Consider the following 23892-nt stretch of genomic DNA (forward strand, 5'->3'; position numbering starts at 1 on the left):
CCGATATGCAAATACAGCAACATGGCAGACCCTGAGTCCTTTACAGGGAATGTTACCAGGATGCTTTTCATTGCACTAACATTTCTGTTTGTGGGCAGTCCATGATAGCCAACAATGAAAATCCACCTCAAAAAGTAATAAAATAGAATCTATTTATGTCAGAATCCTCCTTTAAACCAAATCTTTTTATACTGATTGAGTTTGATGAAAAAGGTAATGAAACAGCAAACACAAAACTAATTTTAATAAATAAAAAATATGCAGCAATACTTGACATCAGATGAGCCAATGTGCTGCTCTCCAGGTGTTACACTCACTCCTACTGCTATCAACCACAGCCAGCATGGCCAGTAATTAGGGATGATGAGAGCTGCATTGTCTGATGGGCACCACTAGCTACCTCTGCTCTAAATATCCAACTCAGAAGTGTGAGTACAACAATGTTCAATCTTTAAAGCACTGATCTTAGAGAAATTCATGTTAATTCAATGGGAATATCACTCATATGGTGCTTTGGGAAGTTGGTATCTAGCCTCCCATCTTCCAGTAATTATGTAGTTCCCAATTAAAACCCTAGAAACAAAACCAAACTGTTTTTCTCTTTCAGGCAATTTACACATCAGTACTTTACTCAGAAGTACTAATCAGACTCAACAGACAGTCGTCACAGGGTCATTAATAGTTACTTCATTCTCTGGCAACTGTAATATGATGATAGCCTTAAATAGAGTGCAAATGATAAGCCAAAAGAAGGAGGAGAAAACCAGCAATATAGCATAAAACCAGTTTGCAGAGCATAACAGAGCAACACTGAAAACAGATTCATCACAGTGACATGCCGTTTACTTACAGGCACTCTGAAATCTCAAGGCACAATTAGAATTATATTACACACAAACACACCACACACAATTTTGGCATGTGAAACCTGAGCCATGTTGTTTAGGATAAAAGCAAGAATGTTATGTAAGTTGAAAAGCAGAATGCAGTGTGTCTAAGAGGGAATAATTTGTTCTTCAAAGTGAGTGCGCTCATGAGGAAATTCTCCAAACTGAAGTAATGGTTATATCACAATAGCACTAATTTGCTTGGCACTGAGAGTTGGCCAGGGTTTCTACACAGATACATCTAATCCACTACACATGCCTGTCTTTTGCTTGTTACCATTTTCAGGACATATTTGAACAACACTTTCTTCATGCTATCATGAGATGAGCTCCACAGCCATTCCATGACAATTGACACCTCAGTTGTCTGACACACCTCAGCCAATGCCAAGATTATTCCAGGAGAATCACATGCATCGTGCAATGATAGAGAAAGGCACGGGCAAATGTATTTAAGTTGCTAATAGACATTATATAAACAAGGTTCCCAAAGTTGCATGAAGAGCTGCTACTAGGGAAAGCAAAATATCTTCCGTGCACTTGCATACATCTTGACAGAGCCCGGAGGCTGTATACTGGCAGCTATGCAATTCCATATTTTTATGTGCTGACAGAAAACACTATAGGGCATGGGAAGAACTAAATTTTTGGCAGGTTATGTTTTACTTCTTTTGCCGTAGATATTTTAAAAAAGCCACGCTCCACTTTCTCCACTGATCCAGCTGGTCCCACCCAGTGCAGTCATCAGCTTCATAGAATTACTTTGCAATATCATGTAGCTGCAAACTCATGTTTAAGACTGAACACATGCTTCAAATGGAAATGCAACCAACCAAGGTCCTTGGTGAGTAAATGGTTGGGTCCAGATTTGTGGCCTGCTGCTTGTGCTGGAGGAATAGAACAGGAAGGTGTTTTTTATTATTGCTCCTTCCTCCTGAAGCCCCGCTGTGTTCTTTGAAAAGTTGGTCAAGAGGGTTGGGGGGTCCTTTCGAACAGCATAGGAGGCAGAGGAAGGGGAATTGGCAAAAATTGCCTCCAGCCTTCTTCCAGCAAAGAAACTCCATCAGATCCCAATTACATCTGCAAACACTTTTGGTATCTTCAATTCCTTCTATTTGTAATGTGAGAAATAGCCTTTTCGTTAGCCTCGACAAGACTGAGTGTATGTTCTTCCAAACTCCAGACATACTTAGTTAGAAGTACTTGCACAATATTGATTAGTAGACGTAGGCAACGATTTCCCTTTGTAGAGGTAGCTGACCACTGGCAGAATTGGTGAAGTGCAAAAATCACTTAAAATACAAAAGTGTAGAGAACTTTTTAAAATTTCTTCATTAATCCAAACTGTTTCAATGATCTAATAACATGCCAAAAAGCATTATATCTACCTATTCATATATCATCCCCAAGTTGTTCCACAAAACGGTTTTAACAGCCACCAAAAATAAATACTCTGAACAACAGTCTCATTCTTTCTCTGCAGACACCTCCCAGAGAAAAGCAACACATTCATGCTGCACTTCAGCCATTACATACCACCCTTTCTGCATTACCCACAGATGGACTAGACAGGATTTCTTGTCACATGCCACAAGCATAGACATTCCAGAGGCTTATGTTCCACTGCGATCTTATTTTAGGATCCATAAGAGGCCTATGTCATAGTCATTTGCAGGCTACCCCAAATAAAAGCAACGTAGCTGCAGCATTTCATCAGCCTCTGCTATTGCTCATTTCCTTTGTAGAAATCCTCCCACTACTGCAGTTCTGTCTGAATCGGAGTAGAGTTGAACAAAATATATCCATTTTATCGGCCTCATTGTTACATTTCATTCGTGAAATGTGTAGCTTCTCTTCCTCCAATTCCAGATGTACTAAATTTAAGCTCAGGAAAAGATAAGTAATGTTGTAACAAATGTGTAAAAAAGAAAGAGGGAGACTGTGAAGATTTATGTGGCATCACAGGCCAATTCAGATGTAATGAGAATCCATGGTTTATCATTAAAAGAGCGTGCCACTGTGAGCCTCCAGAGAAACGAGACCTTTCCCCTGCCTCACACCCAGTAAACTATTGTGGAGTTTTCCCCAACCCTCCAGAGCAGATTTGGGGTGTGGGGGTGGCAGAAGAGGGAGAATGTCACACTGTTCTGCGCACACAATTTAGTTGAATCCTACCATATATGTCTGTGTGTATATAATTTGTTGTTATTATTTTTAAATCATGTAAACATAAATACAAAATTCCTATAATAAAAATATTGGCAATTATATGTCACTTTTCTGAATGAGAATTCCTAATATGTGTCTGTACATTAAATTAAGAATACATCAACCATAACAACCTCCCTCCCTGGCTCCCCCAAAAGCTGAGGGACTATTTGTTATATTCCACAATCCATTCCCTGCTGCTATACTTGTGTACAATAATATCTCACAATATTTACCTCAACAAGAAGATAATCGGAACTAGGAACTTTTGTTCTCAATACCCATAATTAATGAAGACCATATATTTTTAAAAAGAAAAATTATATATAGCTCAAACCACAGATCCATCACATCTAAAAGTAGGTGCCTATTTTTGTTTTTTAAAAAAATTACGTTTCCAAAGGACAGGACTGTATGAACCAATCATTATAGTGAGAATGTTAGGAGCAATGTATCATCTCCTCGTTTTAAAACAGTAATCTAATCTTTGACTAAAAGAAACAAATGTCACAAAACCAAATACATTTCCGTGTGGCAAAAGAAGACAACATACATCAAGCTTGACTCCGTTTAACATTTAAACGTTTTTCTTTAAGGTAATGTTCATACAATAGTTTATAGATTCATGCTGGAGTTTATTTCTAGAAAGAGCACGCTATTTATAACAGGAGTCTTCCAATTCTGGGTCACTATCCCAGTGGGCTACCTGGTAGGAACCCAGGCACTGTGTCTGTTCAAGATAAACATGTTAACTAGTCACTGAACACAGATGCCGGTTTATCAGTTTTGGTTTCTTTTTACACATTTCTAATAAGCATACTTCTTTATCAGAACTGTGGTTCATTTACACTAAAATGTTTATGGTTTTGTGTTAAGATGCGTTTTTTGAATAATATGCCTGATTCTTTTCACTTTCCTTTCCCTAAGAGGAGAAGGTTGTAATTGGCCCATTAACCTTGTGCTAATAAAGTGAAATTTATAATGGATGTTAAATGGATTACTGATTCTTGCAAGCAAACTAGCCTAGATTTATTAGTGCAGGATCAAATGATGTATGAGAGAGAGAGAAATGCTTAAAAGCCCAATAGTTATATGGAAGTTCTAGTTAGTGAAGTATTATATTAACATTTCACAAACAACTTGTAATGTGCCTGCTGAATCAGGGTTGATAAAAATTGGGTTTTTAAATTAAAAACATTGTTTTTATTTAAAAGCTTTTTAATTTAAAAAAACTGTTGCACTAATTGTTCTGTAAAAAAATAACCTGGTTTGAAATATTACTTAAATGTAATGCCGCAATGTGATGTAAGTGTAAGGTGGAAGTCTCCAAAGGCAGCCCCTAGAGCAGGGATCACCAAACTTTTTGAGCCAATGGCTTGAAATTGTGAGAAAGTGTCTTAGGTTCCGGTCACAAATGGCTACCATAGGGTGTGCCATAGCACAAAACTACTGCTACAGCTAGCAGGAAGAAAAGACCGGACCTCAAAATGATGCACCAGCCTCCCATTCAAAGGAAGGGCATTAGCCACCGCCATACCTGCTCACAGGAAGAAGTTCTTTGCAGCTTCTGTTCAGAAAGGGAGTGAGGGAAGAAAGACATGTGTCCAGGTTGGCATCCAATTAAATGTAAAATGACTTCTTTCTCCAAAAAGAAAGGAAACCTCCACAATCATACAGCTCTCAAGCATTCAGAGGCAAGCCTGCCCAGCTGCCCACAATTCAATTTAAGGCCAGGTGGAGGTGTCATTAGGTAGCTCCTCCCATGGGACTTTGTCAGACCAGAAAATGCAGGCTGAAATGCTGCAGAAATGTTTAATGGAAAGAAAAACACACATGCCACTGCTGGCCACTTCACAAGAATATGGTACGCTCAATGCCATGCCCACTTAAATTCTAAAGAAATTCTATAGCACCCTGTGAACAAGACAGAAAAAAACAGAAGCCCCTTTCACAGGAAAACTTTCAGACAGTGTTATTATATACACACTTAAAACCATGCATACAATACAAAAAGGAAACCATACCTGGCCAGCAGTCTTAAAATCAGAAGAACCGGTTCACATGTTCCTTCAGTGTATTTCTTATATTTAAATGCATAGCTGCTTTACCACCATATTGTCTTCAAAATAGTTTACACCAGAACCATTCTACTCCTCGTTATAGCCAATCTAATCTCAGGAGGCACCTGGTCTCTCCATCTGAGCTCAGTTAATGGTGCCAGGGGACAAAGATGAGGGAACTCAAGGGTGGGAATAATTTGAACAATGGATTTCCAATTGACAACCTCCTGCCTGCTGGTTGAAGGGATTCTTGCAAGAAGTGCTGGGCTAGCTGGACCTTGATCTGACCCTGCACGATTTCCTACATAAGGCAATGTACTCATTACTAATACAGCAATAGCCATCTTGCACACCCCTGGACTACCAAAGGACAATGGCTGTACCCTTTTCTGTTTGGAGTGGGGAGACTTGACTGTGTTACTGCCAACCTATAACTAAATCTTCTTTCTTGGAAAGTTGCAGAATGGAATAGTAAGTGTAATGATGTAGATTTGTTAAACTTTCTTAACTGGTTTTTAAGTAAGATATATATTTTGGATGGGTGATGGATGAGCTAGCTACTTTGAGCTCTATTGAGATCACACAATATTATACAGCTTAGGTTTGCCTTAATTGTTAATAAGTTCCACATATGTATGCTTCCTTTGCAGAAGCAAAATGGTAAATAATGCAGCTAACATAAAACTGGTGTCACATGCTTCCTGCAACCAGTAACACACAAAAAGCTGTGTTAATGCATTCTGGATCAGCTGCAGCTTCTAGTCAACCAAAAAGGGCAACCTTATGTACAATGCATTATAATAGTCAAGTTAAGTAAATACCACAGCATGCAAAACAGTGGCTAGGTCTCTCTTCACAATAAGGAGGCTTCGCTAAAACACCAGCCAATGGTCGTGAAATGCACTTTTGGTCACTGTGGAATGCCTTAACCATAGAGTTTGTGCAGTAGAAGCATCTTGCATTTCTGATTCCCTTCAATTAAATTAAAATATGAAGCAGCAAGCATGGCTTGTATGCATGGAAAAACTCATGAGTACTAAGTGATTTAGGGTCATTTTATACACTAACCACATCTGTTGGACTCTATTCAGGGCAGGGGACATGGGAGGACATCTCAGTCACATGCATGCCTCCATTCTGACTTCAGAATGTGCTATGTGATCAGGGGTGCATATTCTACCCGTGTGGAGTACGGTCTGCATTTTCCCCCTTCATGATTCCTTAGCACCACCCCAGATCCAAGGATTACAATGGAGCATAAGAAGCTGCTTTATACCAAGTCAGAACATTGATCCATCTAGGTCAGTGCTGTCTACACTGACTGGCAGCAGCTCTCCAGGGTTATGGAAAGGGGCATTCCTGGTTCTACCTGCAGATGCCAGTGGCTGAACATGGGACCTTCTGCATGTAATCCAGATTCTCTACTGCTGAGCTATACTCCCTCCCTAGGGAGAAGTGCCACATGGTGAAGTGTCACTGTGAACTGTGATTCACAAGGATTCAGCCAACAGCATTGGATTTCTGCAGTTGTGACATCACTCCTTTAATTTACCACAGCCATACAATTCTTTGGTTATAGCCAATAGCTGCAAATATATCCAATAGCTGCAATTTTTAAAACTCACATATTACTTCCCAAACCTGTGGATGGCAGAAGCAATTTTAGAAGAGGCCTACCCCTCCTCCTCCCCTCCCAAGGGAATGCCACTTCTAAGACTTTGCATCCTCCAATATAGGAAGCTGCCTTATAGAAGTCAGACCATTGGTCTATCTAACCCAGTACTATCTACGCTGACTAGCAGTGGTTTGCCAGGGTTTCAGACAGGTAGTATTCCCAGCTCTACCTGGAGACACCAGGGCCTGGACCCGCAGCCTTCTGCACAGTGTTCAAAACTCCCATTGTTCTAGGTGCATTTTGCGACAGGGAATTTCATTAGCGCAAGCAGTTTCAGAGCTCTGGGTGAAATACTGTGCCTAAGATTTATGATTCAAACTGCAGAGTGGAAGGAAAGGAGGACCTTTTTCTGCCTCCCCACTTCTAGCTATTCTCTGAAGACTGGAGAAGAGACTCTCCTAAGAATATTAGGGGGGTGGGCAGGGGAAGGACTAGACCATGTGAAAAATGAACATAATATTTTAGCTGAAGTTCATTCATTTTCAGCTTTGTATTCTTGTTATAAAAATGCACGCCTAGACATTCCCCTGTTGTGCCCATAACCTAGGTTTAAGGTGCCATTTAGCTCCTAGCTGTCATATCTCAGTTTCTAACGCTGCTTCTGCACGCTAAACAGATGCTCTACCATTGAGCTATGGCCCTTCCCAACCACACTTACAATAAACACATACCACCCAAAATCAAAGGAACAATGCTTTCGCCCACGCCCTGCTTCAGAATTATAATTTTATTGTTACAGAATTCTATGTAGATACAATGAATTAATCAGCAGTTCTTTCACAGAGTGACAACCTTAATATAAAATAATAGTACCGTGTGTTTCAGACACATTAGCAGAGGCTACAGTGTTACATTTCCCTGTTCATTTTGTGAAAACCCACTTGCAGAAAAGAGAGGTGAAGGTGGGAAATCACCAGGTGCACGTCTCTGCAATGCTGAAATGGTGAGGCGCGAGTATCATTCCTTTGGGTGCCTCACCTGTACCTCCTGCTCAGGTGTTACTAGGGTGGTAGAAATGCGTGTGTACTGGATTTCTGCCTGCTTCTCTGCATCTATCTTCAGTATGCAAAGAGGAAGTCTTCAACATCAGACATGACCCTAATACAGCCCAGAGATAATACACTGACTGCTGCATACAAAGATCCTCATGCCAAAGGAGTGTTCTGGTGGAACAAGCTGGATTAACTGAGAAGGGCCTTGCACTCATGCTACTCCCTGAGGATCAGACTTGTTTGCTTAAAAGGGATATCAATTTGTTTGTGTCTAATGACTGACTGGAAGAGCGCACAAAATGCAGCCGCCGATAACTGGAAGATGGGACATCTGACAATCATTCTGTGAAGATGTCCCTCTTCAGAAAGGCTGGCTAATAATTATTCTTTTCAAACAAGATAAAGCTGTGGTTTGCTGAGGTTTCCCCCTTAATATACATGCCATTGCTGTTTCTTTGTGTCTGTCCTGTTGCTTTTCCTCTCCTTCTACTTAACTCTGGGACATAAAAATGAATTTATCAAGAGAGGTTAGTAGATATCACGATGAGCATAATCTCCATGACACCCTTATTTTCACAATTGCTGGCTCTCTTAATGTGGAAACTCTTATATTCAAAATCTTACTATTGTATTATTCCTGCTTTTCAGTTCTCCAGAGCTTTTGCACTGGAAGAGAAATTATGTAATTTTTCAAGTTGTCACTATGAAGGATTATTATGTTTAACACCACATTAAAGCTTGTTTTGGTTTTTCTAATCTACCCTTATTCTTAACCGCAACCCAATCCAGGCTTTCAAAGGTAGTTTACAAACTAGCAATATAAAGCAAAGTTATTGCCAAATCTGCCTTTAAATGTATTTTGTTGACATAGGGGAGAAGGTGGATTATGCTATGCTTAACATTATATCTGGTTTTTTTAAAAATCAGTCTAAAATTAGATGTTCCCTTAAGGAAAATGTTTAATCTCTGTAATAAGATGTCTGTGCTTACCTGACTCTGCCATTCCACACCGACAGGCTGAACAGTATTATCAGCTCTTTGGGTACTAATTCTTGCTTACTGGATGGATATTTTTCTCTTGCTGGATTAATAATCAACTTTCTAGATCAGTTCATTTGCAATTCTCTTCTGGTTAACCCTTTGTATTACCTTGCATTTAATCCTGAACTGAATGTGCACTTTCTCACCCATGCGTTAAGAAAAGTAAAAGAACAAAACCAAAACAAACTAGGTTATTATGGGATTTGGTTTAAGGCCCCCCAAACCAAGTCTTGAGTAAATAATAGTAAATAATATAGAAAGTACTTACACATTAAACCAATGTTCCAAGTTCAAGCAACTATGGGCATCTACTCACATGAGCAGTCAATCACCTCGTGGGAAAACCATCAGTTTTTGCCCCATGAGCCAGAGTAGTAAGAATTAGTACTACTCTCCAAATGCAAAATAAGTGTGACTGACTTCCCCATATGACTAGTTAGCTGCAAAATTATCAGTTATCAGTTTATGCAAGACTGTCCATCTGTGTTGTCAGACAGAGAGAGTGAAGAGTAAATGTGGCTAGGAGCAAGAAGATAACAGGCAGGCACCCTGAATCGTTTTTTTACAGTTCAAGTGAGGCCAGGATTATTGAAAGGGGGAAACCTAGAAATTATTGAGGTTTCCCTCCTTCTCACCCACCTAACTATAGTAATGAATAACCAGTGCTAAAAAAGTAATTTATCAGATAAGTACAACAGATCATGGAGAATTTGTATTATGAGAAAGAAAAAAACTAGAAAATAAGGAGGAGTAATGTTTGTTGACTGACAGTGTCATAGGAAAGAAGCTTGAAATCTTGGTATTTTAGTGGGGGTGTAGTGGATTTTGCTTTGGTTGGAATAAAATGAAAGGAAATAAAACTAGGATAGCTAAGGTGTTGTGTTAAAGAAAAGAGAATAAAGGGAAATAACAACCTTTCTATCTTGCCTATTCTTTTTAAAAAGCGATGCGTTAGGTTTAGGGAGCCCTGGGCAAAATCCAAGAGATTGCAGCCTTTTCACTTTAACAAAAACGTTTTCCCTGCAAAAAGCATGCTAGAGCTGTTTTATTAAACAGCCCTGAAGTACCTTTACGTTCCCCACAGACAAAAGGCAGAACCTCTTCAAGATCAGGCCTAGCACAAAGGGGCTTGACCTCATCTTTGCACAGAATAAGTAGCAAATGTAATATTTTTACATGGGAGTAAAGCGCTTTGTAGCAGCAGCTCTTAAAACCATTTATAGTAAACTTTCCATAAAATGTGCTGCAGATAATAAAATGCCGTAAAGTGTGAAGCAAATTTCCTTCATATTTATAGTGAATATTATTCTTTGCGTGTTTGAAGGAAAACCTTTTTAAAAAGCCAATAATGTGAGAAAGCACACCAGCTAAATTTATTGTTAAGCATCACATCACTGATACTCCTGGGGGTTTTTCTTCATGGGAAGAAAGCTTAAATAACATTTTCTAACACATTGGAGTGCTTCCCAGAGATGTGATGGCCTACAGACGTGGTGCCATAGAAAAGCACACAGGGAATGGTAAGTTAGTAAACAAGCTTTTTTTTATTATTTTCCAGATGGTAGACACAAATAAATCCAACTCTGTTTAATAAAATTGAACTATAGTTATCTTTTGTTCTCTGCAAGGTACATTATCTCTCTTTCCTGTTTCACCTGACTAATCTGGAGGTATTTGTTCCATCACCTGACTTAGTGGTTGGCTAGAAATAATAAGACAAAACAATCTGCTATTGTTACATGAGACAACCACCTTTCATGTCCTTGAGCTCACCATGACCTTTCACCCTGCCTATCCCTCAATGGTCTCTTCTAACAATTAAAACTACACTCAGGCTGAATTCCAGATTGTCATATAAAGAGCCCTGTCCTTTCAAAACAAAACCAATTTTTACACCAAGGTGGGGGAGAAACACAAGTCCATTGTTCCCTCACAGATGGAAGTTAGAGTTACTAAGGCAACAGCTCTAATCCTCCTTTTAACCACCTTTTTCACATCATTGGACTATCAAGTATGCTACCTTTTAACTCATAAGCTCAAAAGCTGGTAGTCTAACTCACTGCTCTAATTAGCTACGATTTTCACAGTACAGACAACATGATGAGCTAATCGAAATTTGCAAAATAATGACGTACCTCCAGCAAATATTCCTCCTCCTGAGGCCCAGTCTTAGAATAACAATAATGGGACCATTATTAGAGGAGGGCATTAAAATGCTGCACTGCTGCTAAACAGAGAACTTAATTGTTCTGGTCTTGTCCATTGAATCAACAACCTATTGTTGAGAACTTGAAAAATAAAGGACTAGAGAATGGGTGCCATAATGATTGGTCTGTGCTGCCATACCAGCACTCCGCAGAATTGTTTTTCCTTTTGAAACTCTTGATGGACTAGTAGTTTTGTTTAAAAGTAATATAAAAGGCAATTGTTTGGGTAAAAAGTCCTATTTATTGAAATCCTTCGAAGCAGTTGCAGGGATTTGCCCCCCCTCCCCGATCTAAAAAAAAGTGTTCAGACACAAGAATACCATCTGAAGAGGTCTACATTTACGCTAAATATCACTTCTTACCAGGCTACAGTAATGAAGGAGGACACTTCCTTAGCCTTCTCTTGGATCAATAAAATGTCAGCTTTTGTAGACCCATTATGGGGTACATCAAACTAAGTGGTAAAATTGGGAAGTTACCAAAGTTTTCGTCAAAACATTAATAGTAATCTGAAATTACTTAGAACTCACTATTCTTATGAACCGTGAATAAATTCAGACATGGTAAAGTACAGCTTAACTTTCTCCTGAGAGAACACCATTGAAATTGATGGAAGATATGAAAATGCTTGACCCCTTCCTATTAAAAATAGCTGTATATCAGTTACAGCCAGTGACTAGCAATTATTCCTTCAATTTCAGTTCTGTCCTCCATTTATCTATTATTATTATATTTTTAAACCAAGTATTCCCCTGCAAAGTTGCAGAAGAAAGGGAGGGATTGCAAGGGAGTAACTATGATGCATAGGATAGGTGGGATCCAAAGAGACCTTTGCCCAAGTGGAAGAAGGTACATCTGCTCATGCAAGGAGGAGGGTCTGATATTTCTGCTAGTTTCCCCCCAGCTACATTCCCCATCCCACACCATCCCAGAGGGTCTCCTGTCACTCAAGAAGGCTGATATTCTATATGTGGCCAATTATATTTAAAGTATAATAACCAAAATCAATATTAATATGCAAAATTATAAAAATAGGCAAATTGTTCCAACTCTATGCATGATTAAGAACGTTTGAAATTGTCTGATGGACTGTAAAGTAGGTAAGCTTAAAATCATTTTCCATTAGTGGATATTTACTGAATCTTTTGAGCAGTTTGGTGATTCACACAATATTTGCTTATTTATGTGGAATATGGAAGCCACTGTTTTAATGTGTAGAACACACCACTGTTTATTTTACTCCGTGAGTTTTAATGATCTCCCCAACCTCTTCTTTTCGGCTGTTGAGGTTGCCAATCTATGCCAATAACAAAAACAGTTTGGGGCATATTGCACACTTTCTCCCACTTCACAGCTGCTCTAATATGAGACCTATTAGGGAGAGAAGAGCTCCTCCTACCCCAACAGCTGGCCAGCCATGCCCTCTGCAGCATGACTGGGGTCTCTCCAATCTTGCTGGAAGGCATAAGGTTTGAAAGGATACGGCTATCAATGGCTACCATCCACAATAGATATGTTCTACCTCCACTTCGTAGGGACGCCGGTGGCACTGTGGTCTAAACCACAGAGCCTAGGACTTTGCTGATCAGAAAGTCGGCGGTTCGAATCCCCGCGATGGGGTGAGGTCCCATTGCTCGGTCCCAGCTCCTGCCAACCTAGCAGTTTGAAAGCACATCAAACTGTAAGTAGATAAATAGGTACTGCTCCCGTGGGAAGGTAAACGGCGTTTCCGTGCGCTGCTCTGGTTCGCCAGAAGCAGCTTAGTTATGCTGGCCCATGACCCGGAAGCTGTACACTGGCTCCCTCGGCCAGTAAAGCGAGATGAGCGCCACAACCCCGAGTCGTCCACGACTGGACCTAATGGTCAGGGGTCCCTTTACCTTTACCTGTTTACCTCCACTTCACAGGCAGTATGCCTCAGAATACCAGCTGTTAGGAATCACAAGTGGGGAGAGTACAGCTGTGCTCAGGTTCTGCTTATGGGCATCCTTCAGCATCTGGCTGGCTATTGTGAGAACAGCATGCTGGACTAGCTAAGCTGTTAGCCTGACTCAGCAGGATTCTTCTTTTTCACTTAAATGATAGGACAAAGCTGGCCACAGATGACTGGGAAGTGGAGGCACAGCAATATACTGAAATATAAGTTACAGTTGTATGGAAAGGGATCCTGACACCCAGGTGAAATGTTTGATCACTGTTGAGCATATTTACTTACACACACACACACACACACACACACACACGGCCTGGATGGTATTCAACCCTAGTCCTAATGAGAGTGGACCCACACGACTAACTTAGGTTCATTACTTTCAATGGGTTAACTCTGAGTAGGACTAGATTTGGATACCATCTGCTGTATCGTTATAGTCTGCAAAAATGTACAGTGGAAGAAGGTGCCTAGGACTACCTGTAGAAGTTAACTGCCTGAAGTTTATATAAAATATAATTTTGAAATCTTCAGACGTTTAAGTGAAGCAGAAACATGGACATTTGTGAAGTACACAGAAAGGCAAAATAAATAATGTTAGAGGAGGCAACACAAACAGAGAAGGGTTAAATGTGGGAGCTAGCTGAATGTGAAAGGAGAGGGTGTAAGAAAAGATGGGGGAATGATTTAAGGAGAATGAAGTCCGTATTTTTAATGGAACAGAAATATATTGTAATGGAACAGGGGAAAAACCATCTTTGTGGCTGAATGGCTCCTGCTTTTTAAAAATATAGTCATATATTCACATACTGTATCTAACAAATATTCAAAGAGGCTGACTGGGAATAATGGGAATTGCAGTCCAAAATATCTGAAGAGCACCAGGTTGAGGAAGGCTACATAAGCCCTCTCATAAAAGGTTTGGTTTTTTGTACTTAATTTGCTCTTCTTTGCGTACAAGTCTCTGTTTTTATCAGGGTGTTGCATATTGTGCACATTTTTTAAAGCCAGGTACTTTTCTTTTGTAAATTGAAAAAGGAAATATATAATATCAGAAAGTATTAAACTGTAAACAAGACATCTTGATTTATGCAAGCCTTGCTTTGCTTCATTTATCTTCATCTTGTTAGGCTAAATTAATTAATCTCAGCACTGTACACTTTCTCTTTTCATTACATCAAATATTATGGCCTGGATATGGGAGGAAGCTCTCACCAGAGGGATTTTAAAACACTACCTCGAGGAAGAGTTTCTACGAATGCATAGCTCTAGCAATATTAACCAGATTAGATGCATTAGTTGTATAGAAAGTTTATTAAAGGCAGTATTCCTTGGCTTTAAAATAATTGCATTCCTGCATTCCCAAAAATATTTCAGAATCTTAAAGTATATCAAAGTAGTTTTTGTTTGTAAAAAATCAAATATTTGGACATTCATTTAAAAATAGGCTAAATAAATTGACACCACAAGCCTATACATTCTTTAAGCAAATCGTCTTTTTTTACAGTACATCAAATTATGAGGACACAAACAGTTTCAAATTATTTAGGCCACATACACTCTATGAGATGAGTGTGTGTTAACACACTTTCACTGTTAATTTATTGATGTAATGAAAGTAATAACTAGATTCTCAGGAAACCTACTTGTCTTGATACAGCAAGAAGGGGCACCATGTAAACTGTTCTGCAAGTTTTCCTCTCTTAACTTGCAACAGTAGAGCTTCTGGAGCTATGCAAGTGGACAAAACTGTAAAGCCTTTTTTAATCTTACCCTGATCAACCAAGCCTCTCTTCCTCCAATCACAGTTTTGTGCGTGATATCTTTCTCCTAGTGTTTCTTATTTAATTAAAACAGACACTGACAGAAGGACATGGATTAGGGCTGTAATGATGCATTTACTTAGATTAATCGGAGTCTCCTTTTGGAGTAATGGCTTAAACAAAGAACAAAAGGGAATTGTTATGAAACAGCCTTTTATCCCAAGCAAAGGTCATATTATGAGGTTTTTAATTTTGTTGGCCTCTGTTACGCTGGGCCTCGCTACTGGAACATGAGAAGTGCCCTTTTTTTCTCTTGCAAAGCCCGTTATTATAATATAGTCATTATAGCTGCAAATTAAAATGTCTGATTTTAAAACAGGTTGCTTAGCTTTCAGAACCCTCTAATTAGCATGTTGTGCATTGTTGTGAAGGAAAGACGACTAAAACACTAATGACCCACTGCCAGGTGACTGCACTACTGCACAAAGTAATAAAGACCTTTTTAAAGGAACACAATGAATTATCCAAGATGTGGTCTTCTTCTCTGCACCACTTTATTCATAAAGAATTCATTGCATTCGGTCACATAAGCAAGTTCGGGAAATATTTCTATGGAAATATTTTTAATACGGGAACTACAAAGAAGACCAGAACCATGCTACGTTGTTAGGGGAGAGCAAGGCAAGCCAATGCAACAGAAGTCGAAAGCAGAATGAAGAGAGTACATAATCCTAAATATGGCTACTCAGATGGAAATCCCACTTATTTCAATAAGGCTTACTCTTCTCAGCTAAGTGGATATAGGATTGCAACCCAAAGAGTGCTTTCAGAGAGTTGCACTTCCTGTTGCTGCCACTCTGTGCATAGGTGGGTAACACAGTTCCCCACCTAGAAAACACTGAAATAATTATAATCTGGATAAGAAAGATAATTTTAGGGAGTCGTGAAGATCCTGGTTGTTTATTACAAACAACTCTCCTACACTGTAGCTGTTCTAATGAAAAGTGAACCACTCCACTTTAATAAAAACATTAGAGGATTTGATTCTGGATCTCCAACATCACATGTGATCTGATATGTTGGAAGTCCCTTAAAGACCTATTCCAGATGCACATATGATATCACTTCAGCCTGGCACAAGTGGCTGGCTAGTTCAAGCACTGGCCAAGGCCTCAGGGACTTAGAAGGACCACTCACAGGTTTGATCCAGTCACTGGTCATTCACTGTCCTCCATGCAGGGCTTCTGGGTGTTTTGTAGTAGACAGAAGTGCCACTTTTGAATGGTAGCCAAGCTCAGCTCCCATCCATGGGGGCTGCCTGCCATTAAAGTTACCCAAAATGCAGTGCCCTGCATTTAATAGATCTATTAAATTTATTGATTTTGTAGACCTGTAGTCCAAGTGGGAAGGGTGGCGCTGTGGTCTAAACAACAGAGCCTAGGGCTTGCTGATTGGAAGGTCGGCGGTTTGAATCCCCGCGATGGGGTGAGCTCCCGTTGCTCAGTCCCAGCTCCTGCCAACCTAGCAGTTCAAAAACACATCAAAGTGCAAGTAGATAAATAGGTACCGCTCTGGCGGGAAGGTAAACAGTGTTTCCATGTGCTGCTCTGGGGTTGCTGGCCACATGACCCGGAAAAACTGTCTGTGGACAAACATCGGCTCCCCAGCCAGTAAAGCGAGATGAGCGCTGCAACCCCAGAGTCGTTCACGACTGGACTTACTGTAACTATCAGGGGTCCTTTACTTTTTAGTCCAGGTGGGATGGGAACCAAGCTTGGCTCCCATTCAAAAGTGCTGCTGCCCATCAACTGTTGAATTATATCCCTGGTAGAGGATGAGAAATGGTGCCAGCCCCAAAACAGCAGCAGAGAAACTTGGGCCCTTCCTGGTTGAGAGAGTTCCGAAGGGAGGGTTGAAGTCTGACCTTGGCCCTGTATTCCTTTAGCTTCAATGGGGGAGCATTAGAACTGGCCTGATAGCAATAAACAAATAGTCGTCGTCCCCTTCTAGCAATGAAAAAACAGAGAAATCACTCCATTTGATTCAAAGTAAAGGCAAAGTTGTTTCCATGCACCAAGTTTGCTTCACAGAGGAATGGAAAGAAAAGTGATTCTTCTGTGGCTTCAACTACTTTAGTTCTCTAGACAAACAAAAGACCTAAATGAAGTGTCTTCTGCTGCAAGTAAAAATTTGCAACTGTGCTTTATAGACTCCAACAGTATGAAGTCATTTCCTGCCCTACCTAAAACCATTGGCTTTTCCACACTTCTGACATGAAGGATCTGAGTAGAACTGAAAAAGCTGCTGCCTTGCAATGCAGTCCTATACATGCCTACTCAGAAGTAAACCTCATTGAGTTCAATGGGACTTGCTCCCCTTGTGATTGGATTGGACTTTTAATTTTACTCTCTCTTTTTCTTTTAAAGTGGTGGACATAAACTAAAAGGATTTTTTTTTTTTTTGCCCATGATTATTACTGTCTACTTTCTCACAAAATGACATTGCCACCTAACACAGGGCAAAGCTACCTAATGTGCAAACTTGAATACTGCCTGAAGGCACATACCTCTTATTTTCCTAGTCCAAAGCACAATTCAGAGTTATGTCATTAATACAAAGTGCTCTCTCTTGCTCTCTCTCTCGCCTCCCCATCCCTTTGTTTTTTCAAGGTGAGCAGTTGAGAGAGAGAGAAAAACACGCACAGAGAGGGGCACAGCAAAAGAAAACATCAGCTGGCAGGGGTGGCCCATCCCATTTCACCACCTGAGGCAAAATGGGAAGGTTTCCCCTGCCCCAAAGCCTTGCTTACCAGGGTTGCATGGCTGCGGCTTCCAGGTTCCAGCAAGACCTTGCTGGAAACCCAGAAGCCACAGCCACTTCTCCTCGTTTCTTTAGCAGTGAGGGCAGTGGCAGGGGGTGAGCAGGGCACCTTCTCCCATGGGAGAAGTGAGGAGAAATGGCGGTAGTGGCAAGATCTTGCAATAATTCCATGGGATCTCACCAGAAGCCACGACCACTTCTCCTTGTTTCTCCAGCAGTAGCAGGGTAGGCAGGGTGCCAGCAGGGATGCTGCTCCTTGAGATTCGGCCTCCCAACATAGCTGCCTCAGTCTGCCTCATGGGTGGGCCAGCTCTGTCAGCCAGAAGATAGTTTGACAAGCATGGGTCAATCGTCACCAAGAAGAGCAGGAACAAAGTGAGAAGATGCATGCTAGGCTGAAGAAGACCACCCATCCCCTCAGTTATTCAGCACCAAGGACTTTCCCTGGCAGTATTTTTAAATCTTTCAAGGATATAGAGGAATGAACGAAAGCTCATCAGCCACTATCAAGAAGTAACTCTGCTCAAATTGTGTTGTAGAACAGAGGCTAGGAGCCTGCAACAGAATTATGAAGAACCAGCATACCCATGCCACCTGGTGAGTACTAGAGCAGATTCACATATGCTTTATTTGATGCTCTGCATGTGATGACTTGCAGCTGAATGTGTAAACAAACTATACTGGAAAGCATAGTTCTGAAGTTATACAAAAGTTCCATCTGTGGTGTTATCTGCAACAACTCATTCACACTTGCAAGTCATCTCTTAAATGGTGCTGTTATCAAGTGAATAAGCATGCATGAGTAAAAACCAACCTATAAACTTCAGAAGTGAAATATGAAAACAGAGAACAAGCTAGCAATCTAAAGCCACGGATCAAGTATCAAGTATTTCATGAGAAACCAAATCTAAAACATGGCAATACCGAGCCCAAATCATCAAAACATCTACCCTTTCGCTGAATTTAGTGGTAGAACGGCAGCTAAAGGAATTACAAGAATGGGTCGTAGGATACTGTGTAATGTGAGTGAATGCATTGTGTGCGTAATTCAATATCCACTAGCCTAAGCTAGCATTCAGAAGGCACATTTTGACTTAATAAATGTCAAATGTTGAAACACACACCACAGTCATTTTAGTAAATAAGTAGAAAAATGTGGGCCAATCCCCCACATGCAATATGAGCATTGGCTTTAAAGTAAGAATTGTTTAGATAGTAAATTAACTGTGTTGCTTAACCTTCCCTGGATAAAAAGCCCTTCCAGGCAATATCTGTATCCATTCAGCATTAGAACAATGAGCTCCTGCCTGAGCATAGTACTTAGTGTCCTGTGGTTTCTATCGAATATCCATATATTACACCAGTGTACATAGCACAGTAGCAGTAATTTAAGAGTTCAGCATAGCAGCCTGGCAGGATCAGGCTGGCATAACAGCGGTTAGTGGCATGGTACCACACAAACAGTAGCAAAGCAGTCATGCAGAGCGTGGAGTCATGCTGGCATGGAACAGAAATAGATACCAAATTGGGTTTGGTATAAGACTGGGCTGTACAACTGCAGCCCTCAGACTTGTGTTCTTTTATATAGGTCGCCCCTTGATGCAATTCAACCAAGTAGAAACTGATTTACCTAGTGATTATATACATTTGTTATAACCTTTGTTATAACCATTGGCCATGCTGGCTAAGGCTGAAGGGAGCTGAAGTCCAACAGTAGCTGGAGACCCCCACATTGACTGCTCCTGGTTATAAGTTCTACATAAAAACAAACAAATGTGACATTTGCTCAACCTTGCCTATGAGAATGGTCATTAAATGTAGCTCTGAATTTGGTAAAATAACAAACCAAGTATGCACAGTGAAATATAGCAATAAAAACTATCACAAAAGAACACCTGAAAGAGCAGCAGGCAGATTTTTAAGAGATTCTTCTAGAGAGACATCATTCAGAGAGACAAGAAGACAGCTTTAAGGGAAAAGAAGCTTTCCAAATATGGTTGTGGTTAAAGAACATGCTCTTTAAACTGACAGCTAGAATCAACTGCACCTCAGGGGCAAAACACTTCTTGCCCACTGAAGCTTTTATTCACTGCTTTACCTTCAGGCAAAAACCAAACAAAACAAAAAACCGAGCAGGATTAGGCCAGTTAAAAAGCATGATCATATGGAAGAAATCCATACTGCTAAGCAGTGCCTTTGTCATTCATACCCAGTAAGAGATTGTACAAATTTGTTGTAAATAGTTTATATACTTCAGTATATGGTTTTTATGCAGATGGGAGAATGTTCAATTTTAGCTAAATCTTCTTCATGATGATTAGATGTCTATCAAATGGGGCTGGACTTGCCAGATACAACTGCTAGGCAATGTGCTGGAGTGCAAAGTGCTTTCTCAGCCTACTCCTTGTTCTGTACAACAAAAAGGAGTTCCTATTCATGTCTGTACAATTCATGTCTGGTTTGGGCTCACCCCACACACAACTGTACAGGACCTGAATGTACCAATACCTGACACACACAGAAGAACTGGGCACATCCATTGCTTGAATGAAAGAAGAAAATCACAGTAAACGAGCTCAAGAAAGTGAGCATATTAAATACCTGTACATTCTGTCAAATATGGTTCCCTCCAGATATTTTGTAGGTTTCATATCCATCACTCCCAGCCAGCATGGCCAATTTTCATGGATGATGGGAGCTGAAGTCCAGCAACATCTGGAGAGCACCAGGGCAGAGAAGACTGGTGTGTGTTAACAGACTACGCATCTTAACATGAACTGCTTTGTCAATGCTTAGCAGGTTTAGTTTTGGCTGCTTTATCATCAGATGAAATGCAACATAGAAGCGCCTCCAACTAATAAAGGAAGTTGAACACAACGTTTCTTTCATGCTGGCACCCACTGACAAAGCAAGATACATTGTCAGCCCTCACTTAGTGAAATGTTTGTGTTGCGAAGCAGCTCAAACAAATGCTTTTTTCATTTTCATTTAAGATGGCCACCCACTCATGTTTCTCAAAAGCGCAACACACACATTTCGTAATGGAACACAAGTACTTTGGACAAACTACCAATGAAGAAAAGTGGAGCTATTTATTTCATCATCAAAGAGACAAATCCGATAATATGCAAGATTGCATTTAATGTATCATGTAAAAAAATAAAAAATAACCAGCATCACAGAGGCATTATGACCAATGTGTCTGAGAAAGGGTGTTTAAGCAACAAAAGCAGTTCCATTATCAATGTAAGGCCATGGACCCCTTCTGCATCCCTCCTGGTGCAAACTACAGCTGTAGCAGGAATTTTTTGTTGCGACCATAGTGGGGCGACAGCTAGCCCCCACCCTGTGTACCACAGTCCTGATCACCCCACAGCTATTATTTACGAGGAGGGGGTGGGACCTAGACACATTCCATGCAACCACACATTTAACGTATCATTTAGTTCAGCCCTAATTTATTTTGCCAAATAACCAAAATTGGTTGAACTGAATGCTGGTGCCATCATATTCTCACTACTCGGTTTTTCTTCCTAGTCACAGAACATGAGCAACCATACAACAACATTATGAAATCCTTGGGAAGAAAATGGCCATTCAGATTGTACAATCATGCCACCATACTCTCTTCTCCCCATCATATCCCTTTAGAATCTCTGTATGAAATATGATGAACTCACAGGTATCGTTATCAAATTTATGGTATAAGTTCACTGCATTCCATGATATGTCTCATAGTTGTTTGCCCTGCAGTAGGAAAAATTTGCATAGAGTTTAAATGTACGTGAGGTCTATACAAACTATAGTTAAAACACTATTACACAGTTATATGTTTTTCTGTATGAAACAGTAAAAAAAATATATCCATTTTTTCTTTTTCTTTAGGGCAACATTTTATTACAATTAAATGAAAGGCTCAGCACCACTACTTCTTTGAAAAGAACCATGCCTAATAATAATAATAATAAAATAAAAGAGTTTTAGGACATTTAACAGAAAAAGATAAAAGATGCTTATTTCCATAAGGTTATATCAAAATCAAATATGCTTTTTTGATCTTTAAAATGGGAATGGTTTCTCTTTCGTAATTCTTCCAGCTGTATACACTTTTGGACAAGCGCTTTGACAGAGAGAGAAAATTGAAGAGCTTAAAAACAAAACAGTTGCCTTTAGTCTTACCATTTTAAATTTATTTATCTATCTATTTATAAAAAGGAATTCCACTCTCCTCTAGCATTCACCAGTGACCGTCACTGCAGATCCATGCCCCTGGCTCTGAATCAGAACATGCAGCTCCCCTGAAACCGGAAGGACTGGTGCTTTTACTGACTTTGAAAAGGGGGTAATTGTGAAGGGAAAACACACTTGCATTCCCATTTCCTTTGAGCTTTGGGGTCATATTCCTTATCAAAGGGAAGCAAGAGCCATCTATACTATGCAACAAATTTAAAGGGGTGGGAAACATAAAAGTAGGATTGCAGGAGATTAATATACTGTATTTACTCAAATCAAAAGCTCACCTTTTTTGGCTAAATTACATTGTGAAAATTAAGGTGCACATTGGATTAAATGGTGCATTAGACTTGAGTAAATACGGTAATACATGTCACACCAACTTTACACTGATGGAGGAAGATCTGTACATTCACACATGAATCGAAAGATCAAACCAAACATTTATATTAGAAGGAAGTTCCCTCGAGCATTACTTTTTTAGACTGTTAGCCCTGCTGGGACAGTTATCCTTGTCTATAAAACTACTGCTGGTGCTCTGTGTTTGGAGCAAGACAGATTTAAGTCAAAATAAGACAATGTTTACACTTAAATGAAATACTATAGAGAATATGAGATATGGGCACACAACACAAAACATTATGGAATATAAATACCCACTCAAAGCAAGGCGGCAAATCCAGATGTGGGGAAGCTCATACAGATGGCCAAATTAGCACATAAGGATGTTCTGTTACCCCAGGGTTGCTGGCTCATCTGTATCATACTGCCAAGTCACAGGAAGATTTTTTTAACCACATATCAGGCTTAGATTTGTGTGGTAAGACGTGCAGCAAAATAATCCATTTGCATTGAGGTTGCAACCCCAATCCTACTTATCACTGAACTCAATGGGACCAAATAGACATACATGGGGTTGCACTGGAATGCCTTTCCATTTGAGTTACTGAAAGAATACAGTTTATTAATATAATGGGATAGCGTGCTCGTTATACAAGCTATTATATACCTTGGCATCTCCCCCACCCAAAATAAAAATTAAACAAGTTCTAAAGATCTGGACGCATCCTGTTTACAGTTCCCTCAACAACCACTGAGGCTGACTGTCGCCTTTCCTACAGATGCCGACCCTGGTTGGTGTCAGTCAGACATAACTACTCAGGATTATTTTATAGAGTTTTCAAGTTATATTACATTTTTAAAAAACCTGCAGCATAATGTCTATAGTCCCCAAAACCAGGTAGGGTGGCTTCATTTATTCACTTAATATTTTCACACTCTATATATCCCTATCTACCTGGTAGTATTCAACTAAATAGAAGTGGAACAATTTCTACTTGTGCAATGGAACTTTCTCCCTCTCCTGCACCCCTGCTATCCTCAGTTCTGCTCTGGAGGGTTGGTGTGAAACCTAGAACAGATTTAAGGAGTATGGGAGGAGGTAGAAAAGCTCCATTGCACAAGCAGAAGTCATTCTGCTCACATGAAGGGCTCTTTACTGCTACATTGAACACAGCCCACTGCCTTCCACTATGCATACAAAAACATATCCAAATAAATATTTTCCTGTAGCATGGAATATAAGATCCCCAGAAGGAGCCACAGGAAACATCCATATATATACCCTCAGAAGGAGGGCACACAAACAAATCTGGTGGCTACATATGGGGTATATGTGTGTTTTAAAACCACACTTACTCAGGAAGAATCCAGTTCAGTTAGGTAAACTTTCAAGGGCATTTCTGAATATAATAATAATAATAATTTATTATCTATACCCCACCCATCTGGCTCGGTTTCTCCAGCCACTCTGGGCGGCTTCCAACGAAATATTAAAATATAATAACCTATTAAACATTAAAAGCTTCCCTAAACAGGGTTGCCTTCAGATGTCTTCTAAAAGTCTGGTAGTTGTTTTTCTCTTTGACATCTGGTGGGAGGGCGTTCCACAGGGTGGGTGCCACTACTGAGAAGGCCCTCTGCCTGGTTCCCTGTAACTTGGCTTCTCACAGCGAGGAAACCGCCAGAAGGCCCTCGGCACTGGACCTCAGTGTCCGGGAAGAATGATGAAGTAGC

At 40.1% G+C, this 23892-nt stretch overlaps 1 protein-coding gene across 50 annotated transcripts in view; it reads right to left on the bottom strand.

Moving 5' to 3' along the window:
• Positions 1–23892, bottom strand: part of SOX6 (SRY-box transcription factor 6) — a 458084-nt gene that overhangs the window by 295221 nt on the left and 138971 nt on the right. For 3 of the 50 annotated variants that reach the window (XM_083477116.1, XM_083477097.1, XM_083477090.1), the window contains exon 1: positions 9132–9285. The exons of 43 other annotated variants lie outside the window; for them this stretch is intronic. The gene's annotated coding sequence lies outside the window, so the exon portion shown is untranslated. Of the gene's footprint in view, positions 1–1720; positions 1775–9131; positions 9286–23892 lie in introns of those variants that run through there. 4 more of the 50 variants (XM_083477126.1, XM_083477119.1, XM_083477108.1 and 1 more) reach the window with 2 other exon arrangements.

The sequence above is a fragment of the Podarcis liolepis genome (assembly GCF_965112155.1).
Source record: "Podarcis liolepis genome assembly, chromosome: 1".
NCBI classification, from domain to species: domain Eukaryota; kingdom Metazoa; phylum Chordata; class Lepidosauria; order Squamata; family Lacertidae; genus Podarcis; species Podarcis liolepis.